This window comes from Python bivittatus, unplaced genomic scaffold (assembly GCF_059951505.1).
Source record: "Python bivittatus isolate LINGU-HERP-01145 unplaced genomic scaffold, Pbiv_v1 ctg000980_np1212, whole genome shotgun sequence".
NCBI lineage: Eukaryota > Metazoa > Chordata > Lepidosauria > Squamata > Pythonidae > Python > Python bivittatus.
In genome coordinates this window covers 384,275-402,812 of record NW_028277125.1, presented here as the reverse complement: position 1 = coordinate 402,812, position 18,538 = coordinate 384,275, and the positions used below count along the sequence as shown (strand labels likewise).

Sequence of the window (18,538 nt, the reverse complement as noted above, 5' to 3'; positions counted from 1 at the left end):
AGGCGTCGCAGGGCTGTCTGGTTTCCCCGCTTTTGCTTCGCCTGTACGACGGAAGCCGTTTCAGCCAAGCTTCGTCAGAATAGTTGAGCGGTGTCACTGACGGTGCGCCGTTGGTGGCAAGCAGTTGCCCTCCCCCAGCCGATAACAAGATGCAGCTCTTGCAGAAGCACCAGATGAGCACTTTTTCCTGCTCTCCAACCTGTAGTTTTAGAACAACTAACTACACGTGTCTTAGCCCGCTGTGAGGTGAGTCAAACGTATGCATGTGCCTAGTAGGGGCCTGCTTCGCTGTGTTTCTAGATACAGGAACTGCTGGCCAGATCTAAGAAAAGGCTTACAGACCATAGTGGCAAACTCCTATTTCTCTCAGCAGGCAAATTAGTCCCTCCTCCCAAAGGAGCAGGGGCCCATTTCAGGGGTGGGGTTCCTGGTTGCACATCTTCTAGATCAGCAGCCGGAGGCCATGCCCAGTGAGGCAGCCCATCAATCCTGTTGCCCAGGTTACTAATAAAAATACTGAGTAATGCTGACCCCGAGACAGCCCCGCTGACTCCTGGGCTCCAGCTTGAGGTAGAGCCGTGAATGCCGGCTCTGAGTGGGCTAGTCGGCCGGCCGGTCAGCTCTGTGTCTTCCGAGCCACACGTGAATGAGAATGCTGGAATCTCTCCATTTCGGGGGACCTCAACCAAAATAACTCTGGGTGGCTTTGTTCACTAAAGCAGGCACCTTGTTAAAGAGATTTAAATTTGTCTTGCATGACCTGTTTTTTGGCAAAGATTCTTAGCAATCGTGGCATCTTTAAGATGCTTTCAAATGGCCTGTATTATTATCTGCTGTAACTTGATGTTAAGCTTCCTTGTCAATCATCCTCTTTTTTCCCTTTCTTAAAGAGAGGGAACCCATTGACTCTTCTCCAGTCTTTTCAGCACCTCCAAGATTCCTCAAAGATAATTGACAGAGATCCTGTTAGCTCATCAGCGGTACCGTCAGTCTTCTGGGGTGTAAATAAATAATCAGAGCCTGGAGACTTGAGGCATTGCAACCAGCTAGAAGAGCAAGAAGATCCTTACTGATCCGCACTCTCCCCTCTTGTCATTCCCAGTCTACACCACTCCAATCACCATTTGGGATGTAAAGATGGGCAAAATAGGAGTTGAGTTCGTCTGCCTTCTCTTAGTCATCTCTTAAGGTTTCTCCATTCAGAGTAAGAAGTTGGCCTCATGTCCCATTGTTTCATTCATTCAAAAGACATATAGTTACCTTATGTAGCAGCTTATAAACAATAAAAACTCCCTGTATCCCCCAAAAACCTAGGTACTACTAGATGCCAACTTTGAAGGGAATGGACCTAGAGCGCGCCAGCCCTGTCTGAATGGGTGGAGCGGACAAATAGCCTGAGGGAGAGGTGGTCCCACAAATAACATGGTCGTGTGCCATTCAGGGCTTTAAAGGTGATAACCAGCACCTTGAATCACACTCAGAAAGAAATGGAAGCCGGTGCAGCAGCGATGTAACATGGGCAAACCATGAGGTGCCCAAAACCACATGTGCTGCTGCATTCTTGACTAGCTGTAATTTCCAGATGGCCTTCAAGGGCAGCCTCTAATCCAGGAATGGGTTAGGGTTTCAGTTGGCACACGAGATGGATCTGTACAAAGCCCCACCCAGCCACAGCTGGCATCTGCTGGACAAGCAGGAGCTGCAAGTCCAGGAGGATCCCCAAATTGCACACCAGCTCTGTCTAGGGGAGGGCAACCCTGGCAAGAATCAGATGATAACGTCACCAGATCCAAGAGGACCAAAGACCCAGAGCCACTCTGTCTTGCTAGGGTTGAGTCAAAGCCGGTTCCTCCCCAGCCAAACCCTTCAAGCCTTTAGGCACCGGGCCGTGTCACAGGGTCTTTTCTAAACTACCCAGTTAGACTGACCCAGACTCAAGAGACGCAAAAGCACTGAGCCCTGGACCAGGTGGTTCCTTTATATCGCCCTGTAAGGGTTGGGGAGATGTTTTATGTTGCAAAACAAAGATAAAAGTGATACATGAAACTTAGAGATCTGTGTGTGAGTGCTTCCTATTACAGTACCTTTATCCTATGTTCTGTTCTATTGCTGCCATTTCTAACTATTACTATGATAATGACTGCTACTATAATAATTACCATACTCTATACCAGCGGTCCCCAACCTTTCTGGCACCAGGGACCGGTTTCGTGGAAGACAGTTTTTCCATGGACCGGAGGGGGGGGATGGTTTCGGGATGATTCAAGCGCATTACATGTATTGTGCACTTTATTTCTATTATTATTATTATTATTATTATTATTTCAGTGGGAGGAAATGCTGGCGGGGCTTTGTGCGGGGATAGGAATCGGTTGCTGGTCAGGACTTGTCTGGGCAGTCTCCGAAGAATCGGACACGATTGAACAGATAAAAAAAAAAAAAGGCTTGTCGGCTTACCAAAACTGAGACAAGCGCACAGTGCGGGAAAGGCGCGGACAGCAGTGGTAAATAAAATAATGGGCGGACCACGCGCGGAGTAAAATAAGTGTTGGATTCTGAACGCACAACCTAGATCCTGCGCATGCGCAGTTCGCAGTACAGTTCGTGCTCCCGTGAGAATCTAATGCCACGGCTGATCTGACAGGAGGCGGAGCTCAGGCTGCAATGGGGGCGGCTGTTTTTGCTCGCTCGCCCGCTCACGGCCCAGTACCGGTCTGCGGCCGGGGGTCATGGAACCCCGCTCTATACTATTGCTATTACAATGACTATGTTTCCTCAATAGTATACAGGTAGTCCTCAGTTAACTGCAGTAATGGGGACTGCAGGGATTGCTGTTGTTAAGCGATGTGGCTGTAAAGCGCAATGTCGTGACTGCATCGCTTAGCGACAGCAATCCCTGCAGTCCCCATTGAAATAATTCAGAGAGGTTTGTGGGTTGTCAAGCGAGGGCCCCCTCACCATTTCCTGCCGGCTTCCAACAGCCAGTCAGTGGGGAAGCTGGCAGGAAGTTGGAAGTCCCGGGTGGCTTGCAAGCAGGCTGGGAGGCGGGGAAGTGGCTGCTGCTGGGCGGGGGAGGGTGCGTGAGTGGGGGGGCGGGGCTGGAGCTGGGGGTGGCTGCTGCTGGGCAAGGGAGAGTTACCAGAGTGACTTGCAGCCTTCCCCGCCAGCTTCCCCACTGACTTTGCGGAAAGGGTTAGGGTTGGATTGCGTGGCTGTGGGATGCTGCAACAATTGCCAAGCACCCAAGTCGCGATCACATGGGGGTGCTGGAACGGCCTTTGAGGACCGGTTGTAAGTACCGCTCATTCAGTGCCATCATAACCTTGGACGGTCGCTGAATGAATAGTCGTTAACCAAGCACTACCTGTACTCTATACTATTACTTCTATACTATGCTCTGTACTATTACTGTTATATAGCAACGGTTTCGACTTACAAAGCCTGTTCTGTCTTAATTCCTCCCTGGGGTTTCTTCTCCTTTCTTTCCATTCTGTTCATGGCCAGCACCTTTCCACATTGTGCTCCGCCTCGCTGGGCCCCCATGCTTCTGTCTTGTCTTCTCTGGACCGCCCGCTCCCTCTGAGGGAAAAGCGCCTCCTTGTTTTGGCTGCGGAGTGTCAAAGCACGCTTCTCCTCCCACACCCATGTCGAGGTTGCTGCTTTATCAGCAACTCTGCCATGCTGACGCTGGGGGAAAGGCTCAGATGGGAGGAAAGAAGGCAGCACAGGGCCTGCTCTTCCGCGGGCCAACACCGGGACGGGATCGCTTGACCAGGAGCGGAGATGTGTGATTAAGTATCGTCAGCACACTGATGATGCCATGCCTTGTGCCATCCTTCCTGCAGTCTTGTGTAGATGTTGAAAAGGAGGGGTGAAAGGTCTGAGCCCTGAGGTACCCCATATTGCAGGCCCTAGGGGCTGACCTCTACCTCCCACCAACCCTGACAAATCTGGCACAGAGGAAGGAGGAGAACCACTGCAAAACAGTGGGGAGGAACTAATTCCAACTCAATCCTACCGAGACTGAGTGGCTGTGGATATTAGGGTCCCCTGGAGCAGACGATTTTCCATCTATAGCACTTCTCCACTCGAGTGGTGTGCAACCTGGGGATCCTCTTGGACCCAGCTCCTGCTCAATGGGGGCCTTTCTGGACCAGCAGGCCCTTCAGATAGTCACTAATGTCCTAGTAATCTCAAGGTTTGACTACTGCAATGTGCTTTATGTGGGTCTGCCCTTGAAAGCCACTCAAAGCTGCAACTGGTCCAAAATGTGGTGGTGCGGGCGGTGATGGGCGTACTGCGATATGCCTGTGTGATACCTCTGCTCTGTGAGCTGTGTTGGTTGTCAGTATGGCTAGAGATCTGGAGCCCACCCCATAGCTTTGCAAGTGTAGACAGCCACGCCCACTCAGATTCCTGTGACATTCTTTGGAAGCAAAAGTTGGACTTTGAAGAATCAGGATGATAAGAGCATTGATGCTTTTGGACATTGGAGAAGACTCCTGAGTGTACTGTGGAGAGCCAAGAAAAGAAACAAATGGGTCACTGGACAAATAAATCCAGGGTTTTCATTTGAGGCACAAATGACCAGGCTCCAATTATCCTACTTTGGATACATGATGCAAAGACCCAGCTCTCTGGAGAAGGCTCTGATGCTGGGAAAAATGGAAGGAAAGAGAAGTGGATGGCCAGCAGCAAGGTGGAGGGACTCAGTTACGCTGGTGACGAATGCACTGTTGGAAGACCCCAAGGACCAGGTTAGAGACTGACTGTCGTGGAGAAAATCTACCTACTTGATGGCGCATAATCTAAAAAAATGTCTGGCCAGAGTTCTGGGGCCTTCTCTGCAGCCTGCACTACTGTGCTAATTGAGGCAGGACTGGGACTTCTTTGGGGGCCAAACCGGTCCTTACCTGGAAGCAGGGGAAGTGGCTTCGTGCATCTTGAATCCCAGTCAGTCAGCCAGTTCTCCAGATCTGAAGAACTGCCTGTACACAACTACAGAAGTACAGAGGCACCAGCAAATTGTGTGAAGGCAGCTTTAGTAAAAGGCTAGTGTAGCCATTTATCTGGTTCCATTATTTTAAAGCAAAATTCCCAATTTTAAAAGCCCAGTGGATGGGTGGCCACGGTGCTTCGGTTCTGCACCAAAGCATCTGAGATCAGCTTCATACTGGTGAAGACCTCTTCCCAACTGGCAGATTTGGCTTCCCGCAGAGATGCACACACTCGCTGGAATGCCTGTACAGAGAGACAGACCTGGGCCAGTCCGCCCATGCAGGGCAGAAAGCCTCCCACAAAGTAAAGACGTTTTGCGGTTTTATGGGACCTCCTTTCCAGTGACCAGATGTTTATGAAAGCAGCATCTTGACTGGGGGATCCCTGGCAATGACAGTAGCTTCTCCACAACCACATCGCTGTGGCTTAACTCCCCCTGAATGCTTGAAAGTAAGTCTACGCAATAGGCGGTATCCTAAGTAATTGTGGTGGGGCTGCAGCAGCTGGAGATTCTCCGCCCTCTGTTGCCAGCTGAAGGCCGTTGGGGCCTGGAGGAGGCTGCACGGCACCTGCCTTGGAGAGCCACTCACGTTGCCTGGGCTAACGAGAAGCTGTACCAAAGAGGCAGGGTTCAAGTGTAAAGGACTGGGATGACCAGATGTGAGCTAGGCTTCTTCAGGCCCAGAAGCTCTTGTTCCTTCTAGTCATCCCAGGTTCTGGGTCCTAACCTGGACATCCTCCTGCAAGTCTCCTAAACTGGCCACGGTCTCCCTCAGCTCCCCTAGGTCCAAGCTTTGCTCTCCAAAAGGGGTGTTGTCCCTCCCAGCCAGTGACTTCTTGCCCCAGCCAGTCTCACCATGTTTCCTTCAGGCAACAAGGTGGGAGCCATGCTTTCATCCCCACGAAGGCACGTGTCTCCCTGGTGCTGAAGGGGGAGGGGGTCTGGGTATCAACTGGCATAGCGCATCCTTGGGCCAGTCAAAGAAGTAATGATCCGTGGTGTGGGGGTGCTCCTTCAAGCCTCACCCAAGGCAAGAGTCACTAATCTGGCTTCTGCACTGAACTGGGCTCTGGGAAGGCCCACAGGTGAGATCAGAGCCACCCAGCTTGGAGGAGACTGTGACTTCTGCCAGGTACTTTGCTGGAGGCCTGGCCCCCCACAACTGCAACTGACTGCAGGGGGGAGCAGGGGCTGTCATGCTACGCCTTGCCCCGTGCTGCGCGGCTTGGGCAGAGATGGCCAGGGCAGCAGGCTCTGAGTGGGAAGGGGAGGAAGGCAGAGATCAAAGCCGGGCAGGGCTGAGGGGGCCCGAGCTAGTCTGGGGTGAGGCAGAGGAGGACCCAGCCAGGGAAGCAGCTCTGGCTGAGAGCCAGCAGACCGTAGTGGCTGCGCCCCTCGTCCTACCTGCTGGCACCATGTCTGGCACAAAAGCTTCTCGTGCTGAGCAGCGGGCTGGCCCAGAGAGAGTGCACGGCTGGCCCTGGAACAGCAAGATGGCCAGGAGGGGATGGAGGAGGCTCAAGGGGAGGCGGAAGGCCTTCGCCAGAAAAGGTGGACAGGCAGCCCACCCCCGCCCCACCTCCTTCCTCCTACCTGGCTAGAACCACGGCCATGGCATAGGTGTCGATGGCAGCATCCGCCACACGCCTCAGGTGGAATTGCTTGTCTAGGGAGAATCCCGGAGGGGTGAGTCAGCCACGTTGGCGGCTCTCCCACAGCGCCCCACGTGCTCTTGGTTCTGCTTCCTCTGCAGCAGCCCCCCGTTTTGCTCTGGGGTGCTGGGGTCCTGCAGAACAGTCCGTTCAGGGCCACTCAACCGTCAGCTCCATTTCCGTAGCGGAAACGGCTTGCTTCTGGGAAACCAGCAGGTGGATGCCGGTTGCGTGCTGAGCTGCACCCTGGTGGGCACATCAAGAGTCTCCCTGCAACTCTGGCACTGAGCTCAGTTAAAGGGCCCTGGGAGCGAGGATGGCTGCGGGAGACGGTACCCCTGAGCGGCCATCATCAGGCTGAGGGTCCTGCAGGCAGGGCGTGAAGGCAGCTGCTGCTTGGACGTTCACACAGGCATGGAGACGCCCACACCAACCCCTGACTTCCTCTTCGTGGTCCATTAAGCCACAGTTGGGATCAGCAGTTAGGGCATGGGAGGACTCCGCTGGAATTACACATTGCGTGAAGCTGTGGTGTACTTCACCCGGCTATTGGCTAAGCCGGTGCAACACATTAAGCAGAAGTCACGGCTTACAGGGCGCAATAGCTGGACTGATGCAACAGGATAAGCCACCAGGAGTTGTTGCCTCGGGCTTAGCGTGGTGCATGAATCCAGACGGGCAAAAAGAAGATGGGAAGAGCAAAGCGGGGATGGAGTGGGCCAGTGTTGCAGTGGGAAGGTGCCCTTGAAGTAACCGGGAGGAGGGCCCCTGCCCGCCTCCCCACCGTATTGCAGGGTCTCCCTCCCTCCCATGCTGGGGCTGCTGGTGCAGGAGAGATGCTCAGGAGGAGTCTGGGAGTGCCTTTTCCGGCTAACCCATTTCATTCAAAGGCAGAAACGTTCGTGAGCTGCAGTTCGATTCATCAGATGCAGTGCAGTGGCTAGGCCAGTGTGGGATTTGAAGTGGGGTGAAGCTGGGGGGGACAGCCAGGGAAGACAGGGTAGAGGGTAGAGGCAGGTGAGATGTGAGACCGATTACCAGTATCCAATCAACTAACAAAAGGGTTCAGGCAATCTCAGAAGGTCTCACGAAGTGTCTAACAAACACAGTGGCTTTTAACACACTACCATTGTTAATTCCCCTCCCCGACCCCTCAAACCCTATGCCAGACTAGTCCCTCCATGCTCCTGAGGAAGGGAGCTGCAGCCCAGGAGAACCTCTGCCTTGGAACGGATGGATGTCAGGAGAGTCGCACTGGATGACCTCCACTTCCATGCTGGGGCTTGGTGAGCTGCTTGGCATGCTCTTGGGGGGCAGGCTGGCCTCCCCATGGGCCAGCAGGTGCCTGCTCGGCTTCCGCCTCTGGCAGGCTGTGCTCCCTTCGAGTAGGTGTTGCATCGCCACTGGGAAAACTTGCTCAGGACTGAGCTAGAAGACCAGGTGTCCTTACAATGGATGTCCACCTCCCAGGCAGCCCCCACCCCCGTCCCCTCAGGGCCTGTACCAGTCACTGCCGCGCCATACTTCAGGAGCAGACTTTCGATGGTTTCTCCAAACAGCTCGACGGCCCTGGTGACCTTCCAGAGAAAGGGCAGAGAGGCCAGCCTGGCTTGTCTCCCCAGAGCTGGCTGAAGGGGGCCCAGACGGATTCCCAAGACAAGGGCCTCCTCCAGATGTTCCCCACCTCCCTCATTTCTTGCGCGACTGCTCCTCGCTCCAGAGTGGGGTGGCTGCGAGGAGGGGACTTGGGCATTGCCTGCTTCTCACGGAGGAGAAGCAGCAGCTCAGGGAAGCCAACTCCTCCACAATGTGGTTGCTTTCTGGGGAATGTCCAGGAGCAACGCCTGAAGGACAGCTGCTTTTGGAAGACCCTTTTAACTCTGGGTCTTAGAAAAAGGGTTTGGTAAGAAAAGGTTTGAGAAAACCTCCAGAAGGGGCCCGGTGGTTTCTGCTGGATGAGTCCGTTGGCAATTCAGAAAGCTTTCGGGCTGCAAGGAAAGTTTCTTCAGACAGAGGAGCTCTGTTCTGAAGGCTGCTCGGTTGCCAGCTCGCAGGGGCGCTCAAAGGAACCCCCCAGCCTGCTTGTTCTTGCCAGGCTCCCTCACCAGAGTGGCGCAGTCGTCCAGGTCCGGGTGAACAAGGCCCTGCAGCGTCTGGCCGCTGGGGATCCCAACTTTGCTGCGGGAGAAAAAGACAGCGAGGGGATCTGCTAAACGTGGGTGAGGCCCAGCAGGCAGAGAGCAGGACGTTAGAGGCGGGCACCGGGCCAGGGGGCAGCAGCACGTCTGGGGGGAATGTCCCCAAAGGGCCCCCTCAGCTCCAGATTTCCACCAGCAGCGCATCTCACCGTTTCATCCGCATCACCACCTCCTTGCTGATGGTTTCAATGTTCCCCAGGGGGTCAGAAAAGTCCTCCTGCAGGCCGCTCAGGGTCTCCCCAGCAAACTGAGAGCAGAGAGGAGGTTCTGTCCTGGGGCGGCTTCCCAAAGGGGCCAGAATCCCCCCCCCACATCTTCAGAGTGCTGGGGGTGGGAGGGCTCTGCTCCAGGGAGCAGGGGAGCTGTAGCCCAGCGAGTGGGGAGAGGCAAGAACGCGCTTCTGCCTGGGCACCCGGCCCGGGGCCCGCTCTGCCATGGGCTCCCAAAGCTCGACGGCCTCTCCTGGAGAAGGGGGCACCCAAGCAGGCGGCTGTGCAGGCTGAAGCGCCAGGGAGCAGAAAGGGCTGGGCCCGCTCAAGCAGCGGTGAGGGCAAACAGCAGCTCCTCGCGAGAGCCAGGGGCATCCTTGAGGGGGCCCCTCCCATTCCAGCCCTCCCTCCAGGAGCTGCCCAAAGGGGGGGTGATCCCAGCACTTCAGGCGCTGTTTCCCTGGATGGGCCTGCTGCGAGGGAAGCGCTCCCGTGACGATGCCAGAGGAGCAGCCGAAGACCCCGGGAGCAGCCGCCTCCCCCCGGGCTCCAAAGACGGTTTGACTTGCCTCAATGCCTGACAGCGCCACAAACAAGCGGAGGATGTCATTGGTGCCCTCAAAAATGCGGAAGATCCTCAAGTCGCGCAGGACTTTCTCCACTCCCGTCTCCTGCCCACAGAAACCAGCTGGCCTGCACGCGGTCCTGCTGGGCCTGGGCCCACCCTGGGGGGGCCTGGTCCGCTTCCTGACCCAGGAGACCCTGCCCAGCCCGGGGACTTACCTTCATGTATCCCATCCCACCCAGGATCTGGATGCTCTCGTCCGTCACGGTCCAGGCTGCCTCCTGGGGGCACAAACAGCAAGGACGACTGGCCCAGCCATGCGGGCCAGCCCCACCCATCCCACCCGGGGCCAAGCAGTGCCCCAGCTCAGGCCAGGGGGCTGGGGCTGGAGGCCAGCAGACCAGCGAAAGAGGCCGCTTAGAGCTGTGCCACCCTCTTGCGTGGAGGGTGCTGGTACTAGGCAGCAGGGTGCCAGTGGCCAACCCGTCTCGCCCCACTTCCCTCCACCCGTCGGGGACCAAGGGAGAGTCTCTGCAGCCGCTCGCCCGCCCGCCTGGAAGCCCAGGGGTGCAGCAGGCCTTGCTGCCACCCTCTGGAGCCACTTACGGAAGCAAAGATCTTGCTGATGGCGGCCTCCAGCTTGTAGTCAGGCACCTTCATGTCCATGTTGGCGCTCAGCACGTAGGCCATGGCCTGCAAGGGGCAGGGGCACTGCTGGCCAGCTTCACACCATGGGTCCCCGCCCTCTGAAGCTGTGCCCCTCTCAAGTGGGGGCCCGCGGCAGCCATTGAAGCCCGTCTTACAGGAGCTCTTGGGCTGGCAGAGGGACCAGGTCTCCCGCAGCGCAGGAGGCAGAGAGGGAGCTGACAGGCCGCACTCACCTCAGTCACGTAGAGCAGCATCGCCATGTGTGCCAGTTTCTCCTGGATGGCCCCGAAGCGGCTGATGGCTCTCCCAAACTGCTGCCGGTTTGCTGCATGGTCCACCTGTGGGTGCCCAGAGTGAGGACCCCCGGGAGGGAGGGGGCCCCCTTTGCCTAGGCGAGGTGCCACATCCCGTGGGCATTCTGGCCTCCCTGCCAGCGTACCGCCTTCAGGAGGACTCCACGCATGGTGCCAGCCAGTGCTGAAGCCATGCCAAAGCGGCCGTTGTTCAGGATGTGCATGGCCACCTGGAAGCCTCTGCCGAGCCCCCCCAGGAGGTTCTCCGCTGGCACCTTCACGTCCTCAAAGTGCACCTCGGCTGTGTTGGAGCATTTGATCCCCATCTTCTGCTCTGGAGGGCCACTGCAGGGCACAGGCACAGAGTGCGTGAGATCGCGGCTGCCACCGCCACAGCCCGGGACCAGCTCAGCTGGGGGACCCTCCCTCTGACAGGTACCCGGCTTGCCAAGGCCGCAGCCTTCCCCGTCCTCAGAGGGGACAGCGCGGCTGCCCAGGGATGAGCGCTGGAATGGAGACGGGGAGGAAGGAAGCCCATGCGCGCGAGGAGACCGCTTGCTCGGAGCTCGGCAGCTCCTTCGCACTCTCTCCCAGGCCCCCCTCGACTCACCTGCTCACCCCCCCAAAGGCTCGCTCCACTATGAAGGCCGAGATCCTGTCACTTTCCTCACCCGTAGTGACATTCTTGGTGCGAGTCTTGGCGAACACGGTGAAAATCTCAGCCGTGCCACCATTGCTGGAAGGGAGATGGGGAGACGAGGCAAGCTGCTGGCAGTAAGGGACAGAGCCTGGCGACAGCCATCCTGCTGGCCTCTTCTGCGCCACTGCTGCTGCTGCTCCTCCTCCTCCTCCCTCACCTGATCCAGATCTTGCTTCCGTTGAGGGTGTAGAAGCTCCCGCAGGGACTGAGCTCTGCTGCCGTCTTGATGGAGGCCGCATCTGAGCCGCTCGACGGTTCGGTCAGGCAGAAGGCCGCGTATACCTCACCTAGAATTAGAGAAGGAGTTGAGAGTCTTGCTGGGAGACGGGGCCAGCCTCGCCTAGTGCCCTCGCCATCTCCTCCGCGGACCCCTCACAAGCCTCCTACCGGGAGCTTTCTGACCTCCAGAAATGGTGCCAGTTCTTGCCTCCATGCATGTTGGAGCCCAGACCTAACAGATACTCACACGCACAGCCACACGTTCAGGTCTGGGCCCACTACCGCCACTCCCCACCACAACTCATGCCAGGTGCAGCTTTCCCACCGCCTGGTTCTGAGCTGTGTTGCCTTTGCTAAAGGGACACTTCCCCGTCCTGTCCCCAAGTGCCCCCTCACCCAGTATTTGGGCCAGGGTGTGGGTGTGGGTGTCACTGAGCCTACCAGATGCCAACTTGGGGAGGTATTTTTCCTTTTGGCTCTTGGTTCCAAAGAGAAGGATGCCCTTGAAGCCAATAGACTGGTGGGCGCCAAGGGTGATGCCCACGCCTAGATCATGCATCCCAACCACTTCCACCATGCGAGCATACTGTGACAGAGGAGGAGGCACACCATCAGGGAGGCTGCATGCGCTTTATCAGCTGGCCCCCAGCCCCCACCGACAGTCCTCCTGGTCCCCCAAAGCAGAAACAAGCCAGGACGGCACTAATCAGTCTCTCCGCCCCCAGAAAGGCGGTGCTCCTCCCTAGGAAGTTGGCCATGGACACAGAGCAACCAGAGAGGAGGCATCTTGCCCCTGTTCCTGGACTGCCCCTTTGCCACTTCCATGTCTGGGATGGGTGGAGAGCCCCCAACCCGCGCCAGTGGCTCTGCTGTGTGGCTGGGGACAAGGGTCTGCCCCCTGGGGGAGGAAGGATGTGGAGGGCCATGTGCTTCCTTCTGGCAGTCCCCCAAGAGTCTCACCTGGGTGTTGGTCAGCCCGATGCCCCCCAGCTCCTCAGGCACCTGCAGCCCAAAGCAGCCCATCGACTTGAGGCCCTCCATGGTGCCCTGTTCGATGCTGCCCAGTTCCTCATTTGCAGCAGCGTTGTTGACTTCCTGGCCAGTGTTCGAGCAGAAACAGAGCAAGCACAGCCTTCCTGCCAGGACTTTCTCTTGGGCGGGTGGGTCCGGTGGGAGGGAAACCGCAGTTGGGGCTTACCTCAAAGAAACGGGCACAGGGATCCACCATGGCTTGCAAGAACTGGGCCTGCTCCAGCGAGAGAGCTGAGGGCAACGGAGAAACTGCCAGGACAGGAGGTCCGCTGCCAGCCCCGAGCACCCAGAGGCTGGTCAGCAGTTCCTTCTGGCAGACCTGGAAGCTCAGCACCCCCTTAAGCTCATCCTCCGTGCCCTGACCCACCTACCTGAAGGGAAAGGAAGGAGGTTTTCAGGGGCCAGGTGTCCATTGAATAGGTTTTCCACAAACGATGTTGATTCCTAAAGGAAAACGCTTTTGTTCAGCCGGGCCTGCAGAAGGCTGCCCCGCCTCTCTTTTCCACTCCCATAGGCCCGCATGCACAGACCCTTCTGTTGAAGCCCAGGGCCTCAAGGACCTCAGGCTAGTGGGGAGCGCAGAGCAAGGCCCCTCCTGCTCTGTGAGATGCTGCCCTGGAGCCTGTTCCTTCACGGACCAAATGGAGCTGGGGGTAGTTACCTGAATCCTTCCCTTAATTTGGTGTCATCTGCCAGCACTTTCCACACTGGGGACGAGGAGGTGCTGGCAAGTGAATGACCCAGGTGAGTCCTGAAGGCCTCACACCCTGCACTGCTACCAGAGGCCTCAAACACTTCTCCGTCCCCTTCTTCCAGGACAGAGCCTCCTCCCAATCTCTTTTCGGGTGGGATCTCCATGGTGCCCCTAGGCTGGAGGGCACAGAAGATCCCTCCTCAACTCCTCCGTCCTGGCCTCACGGGGACCAGGATGGGCAGAACCACTTCCAGAGGAGATGCAGTCATCTTGCTGGTCAGTCCTCCTCACCTTCTTGGTTTGTCTGGAATATCTCACTTTCTGGTCAGTCACGAAATAGGAGGGAGACAGCAGCCTGCAAAAGGAGGTGCTGTCAGTCTTGGAGGGCAGGAATTGGGCCTCTGCCAACCCCATGCCCAGGAATCTTGAACGACCAAGAGCGTAGAATTTCTCAAGCTTTCGACCTGGCAGGGTTGGCATGCTCCAGGTCCCGTCAATTAAACAATGCCACCTATTGGGACCCTGGAAGCACGCCTTCTCTGTAGCAGCGCCCTGAATGAGGCTCCCCTCGAGATTCGAATAGCCCCCACCCTACTGGGGTTTCGAAGGGCCCTGAGGACATGGCTCTTCGCCCAGGCCTTTGGCGAGGGTGACCGGTGCCCCTTTCTTCCTTTTCTGTTCCTCTCTGGCTTCTTCAGGGGCATCTTCGTGCAGATTCACTTTGGGTCCCACCTTCCTTGGTTTTCTCAGTTTTGTTCACGAGACACGTGGAGCCACAGATCAGCCAAACACAGCTGTTGTGTGAACCAGGGCCCTTGTGTGTTTTGCAGTTTGTAGCCTTTTAGGGCAGAAGTTGCTGAGTTACGATTGCTTCCGTAGGCCCGACTGTGGCTCCCTTGCAGACGAACGTGGCTATTCCTCTGGGGACCGTCTTCCCCGATCCCTCTTGGTCAGTCTGGCCAGCCCGGCCGGCGCAGCCCTCTCCCCGACCAGCTCTTCTGTCCCTCTGCCGCAGGGCCTTGGGGATCCCTCTGAGTGGTGCATTCCTCCCCGGCTGCAGGCGTGGACCCAAAGGCCAGCCCACGGGGGCTGCTCCAGGCCCCAGGGGCTCCGACTGATGCTGGTGCCACCGTCCCACCTGGAAGGAGGCTCCCTTGCTGGACAGGTCCTTCTCCGCCCCTCCCGCTGCTGGCGTGCCAAGCAGAGCCCCAGCGGGAGGGGCCTCGTAGGAGGGGAGCCGCGGTGGGTGAGGGGGCGAGGAACCAGCAGTCTGGTAATGCCTCTCTGACTCACAGACATGCCGAGCGCCCCAGAGGACCACACCTTGGGCTGCTGCACCAGGAATACCTGAGCTTGGACGTGGCCAGCGACCTGCTGCAGAGCTGCCTCCACCTGTGCAGGGCCATCCCGCTCTGCATCAGCCGCATCATCCTCTGCTGCTCTCGGAGAAGCCCGGGCGGCGGCTGCGGGGGAAGAGGAGTCCCAGGCGAGCCACGCCTCGCCAGCCACCCCACCCCTGCCCCTGCCACCTCCCGCAGCCCTTAAAGGGGGCAGCTGAGGCCACCACCTGTCAGCCCTTCAAGGCAGGCCAGGTCAGGAAGCCGACCCCGCGGGGCAGCTGGAACGATACGTCGTGAGACACCCCGCCCGCATTCCCCTTCCCTCCCTCTTGTACCCCAGGGATGGATCGGGGGGAGGGGGCGTTAGTCCGAGCCTCTCTGTGATGCTCCTCCGCCTCTCTGGACGTAACATGCGGTGCTTCCCTAACAGCCTCCGGATGCCCTCTCCAAGCCACACCTGGCTCCCTACAGCCACACTGCCTGAATGTACTCGCAAGGCACAGCAGCACCGCTCGGCTGTCTTCTGCAATATGACATCATTACCCTCCAGATGAGGCTCTGTGACATCAGGGTGAGGTTCTGAGACATCCTCCTGTGGCCCTGGAACTTCCCTGGTCTGAAATGACTTTTTTTAAAGAAGAAACATGGCAGTTGGCTCACATGTGTCTGAAAGCAGTTGTTGGGGGCCCCAAAGGAGAAAGACGGTAAGGCGGCGAGATGGACCCCAGGAGCTCTGAATTCATGGCTTGGCTGCGCTCCAAGTAACTCATTCCATCTCCTACGCTCAGCCTGGCCTACTTCTGCAATCCACTTCTTAGCTGCTTCTCAAGTAAAAGAATAAACCATTCAAGGTACTACAAGCAGTTCCAATACAAAATACAAAAGCAGCTTTTCACAACAGCAAATACTACTAACCCTTGTAATTAAAGTCCAGGGAGAATGGAAGGATGTTGCGTACTTGGCAGAGTAGAAGGGCAGCTAGAAACAAAGGAACAACCTGTCGTGCAAGAAGACCTAATGAGGTGGGTGAGACGGAGGATGGAGACCTTGGTTGAACCCCCTGCTGCTGCTGCTGCTTCCAGTAATAGTTGTTTTGCTGGCAGACAACAAGCAAATTAGATCTCCCAGCCCATAGTATTGCCATCTTGACTGGATTATCTGGATTGCCCTCAGCCTCCCCCATGTGGCATCCAATTCATCAATTCCAGACCCCCCTTCTGAATGTTGGGTGGGAGGGAGCTGATCAGCAACATACTGGTGACCACAGCTCAAACTTTCAAGAGGTGGGCATGAACAAAGCTGTCCAAAGGCAAACGTCCCCCTGAGCCACCTTCTGAAAACACTGGTGCCATCGTAGCACCAGACCCTCCAACCAAACCAAGCCAGGCGCTGCTGGAGGAGACTGTGGTCAATGGCATCAAAATCACAGAGAGGTCCAGGAGAAGTAAGAGGGCTGTAGCCTCCTTGGCTATACCAGGAAGGTCATCCACTAGGATGACCAAGCCTGTTTCTGCCCCAGATCAGGTCCAAATTTGGATTGGAGTTAATCCAAATAATTATACTCTTCCAAGACAAGCCAGATTTTGAGAGGCCCCTGCCAGATCCAGAACTTTGCTTCAGAATGGAAGGTCAGACATAAGACAATAGTTACCAGAGTTCTGAGTCAAGATTTGGTTTGACTGATGATTGGTTTCTGATAAGGGTTTCCCTCTTGCCAGTAATGTAGTAATTTCATCCAAGAATTTGTAAGGCAGAAGTGGCTATTCACCAAGGCCAGCTCCAGTCTAATGTTCTCCCAATGAGCTGAACTACTCCAGCTGCCTGAATAGTCCCAGGGTATCTAGAGGGCCCCAGATGAGAAGACATGGCAGATATGCCAGCAGAGGGCAGCTGTCTTCCAGGCAGATGATGGTGCCAGCAGAAGTTGATCTAACCAGGTACTTCAGGAAGGGTGTGGTTGTGGGACTTCTGAGAAGTGAGCAGCTTTTCCAGGAGAGGCTCAAGGTCTTTGAACTGCAAGATGCCAGCCAAGAATCGTCTTGAGTAGAAAAGTCTGAACAGAACTCACCAAAGAAAATCCATGCTTTGTTGTACCAAACATTCTTCAATTCAGGTTTCGTTGGGCTTAGGGCCTGAGGAGGTGTTCCGTGGCTCCACTGATTAAGAACAGGAGGCAGAATTCCTTACTAGTCAACTATGGATGACCCAGAGACGTTACAGTAGATTCTGCTCTACCTTCTGCCAGCTCAGATCATTTCCTAATTGTGGCAAGGCCTTTCATTATGTGACCTCTTCTTTACCTTGGATAACCCCAAGTTGAGGCATTATGAACAAGGTCATATCTCCCCGCTCCCAATACCTTTCCAGATTGTCCAGAATTTATAACCCCCTCACATTCCTCCTTACTTGCTTTTTTAGAGGCAAAACCCTTTCATGTTGCAGCCATTCCTTGCCTCAAACCAACGGGGCCCTGAGATCACGCTGGAAATGCTTTCCTAAATCTGTCCCACTGCTGGTGTGGTGAGATGGAGACCAGAGTGGTTGGTGCCCTGCAGTTTGAATTATGGCCTTGCCAGTTTTATCTTCATTCTCCCTCCAAACGATCCACAACCCAGAATTTGCCCTTTTCACAAAAACGGCATGCTGGGTCAACATTTCAGGGTGTTACCACAGCAACCCCCCCCAAGGCGACGGGAGGCTGCTTTCTCCCCAGCCTCACCTCGCCCTCGCGTGCAGCAGGTTTCATCTGCTCTTGTAATATACCACTTGGAAACCTTTTGCGCTCATTCTTTGGGTTTTACTACCCTATGCAATTTGGTATCGTTAGCAGATTTAGACATGTCACTTCCTACATCTGCCTGTGGACCATTTATGAACAAGGCATCAGTCCCCGTGCCAATCTCTTGGAAGCCCCCTCTCTTTCCCCTTCATTACGAGAATGGCCTTTCAAAGGTTTTTATTCAAGAAGTAAATGTGGAGAGTCTGATAGGGCACTATTCGTTTCCTGTGTAATGCCGCACCACCAACTGTGCCAAGAAACTCCACCACGACTTAGGAAACGACCCTCGAGCGGCTCCTGGGGGGGTGGGGCTCCTGTTGGGCCCCTCTGCTTCAGCACAGACACCCCTGTTGGCCCTGCCAGGGATCCCGCTAGAACGGATCTTAAAAAATCAGGGGCTTTTGGTTAAAGACATCAAGGGGAAGCCCTGAAAAGCAAATGCATTGTCTGGGATGACGGCAGCGCCTTGGAGCCTCGTGGAGTCCCCGCTTAGAATTTAGACCTGGGGGATTGCAACAGCCTATCCTCGGTTTGGAGACAAGCCCACCTGGTCCTGAAAAGCTCCGGTGATGGGAGCTTATGGGGGACAGAGGAGGTGGCCGTGTGCCTTCTGGGAAATGAGTGGCTGGTGGACTGGCCGTGCCCAACATAGCCTCCATTTTGTGAACTGGCAACCTCCCCAGTGTCAGCCATTTTGTAAGAACAGCCCTAACATGCTGTCAAAATGACAAATGGCTGGGGATCCCTTTTTTAGAATGATTACCAAAGGGAATAAAATTTCATAAAATTTCTGAGTTTCCCTGTTTTTTGTTTTGACTCTCTAAAACTCTGAAACCTTCCCATTACTAATCATACACCAGTTATCTGGAGTAATTTTCTGATTTCTTTCTCACTCTTTGGCTGTCTTCAGACAAGCCACCATGCAGAAAAGGGTAACTAAAGTCCCATTATTCCCTTTGAACATGGAAGAGAAACATAATTCCAGCTGACTGGTATTTATTTATTTTTCACATTTCTATAGCCACAGTCCGAAGAAACTTGTTGGCTTACACAGTCTATAAAAACCAAGGAAAACATCCCTGGTAAAACATCCATACAAAGTGCAAAACACCACTACCCAAACATAAGCATACAAACAATAAAAACGGAAGTTGAAGATGGCTTAGTAAAATCTGGGGAAGGTTCTTTGAAACTACTCCATCTTCAAGAG

General features: G+C 55.6%; 1 pseudogene; it reads right to left on the bottom strand.

The window, feature by feature from the left end:
* Positions 1-3,791: 3,791 nt before the first annotated feature.
* On the bottom strand, positions 3,792-15,176 carry LOC103051941 (very long-chain acyl-CoA dehydrogenase, mitochondrial-like; annotated as a pseudogene).
* Positions 15,177-18,538: the final 3,362 nt, after the last annotated feature.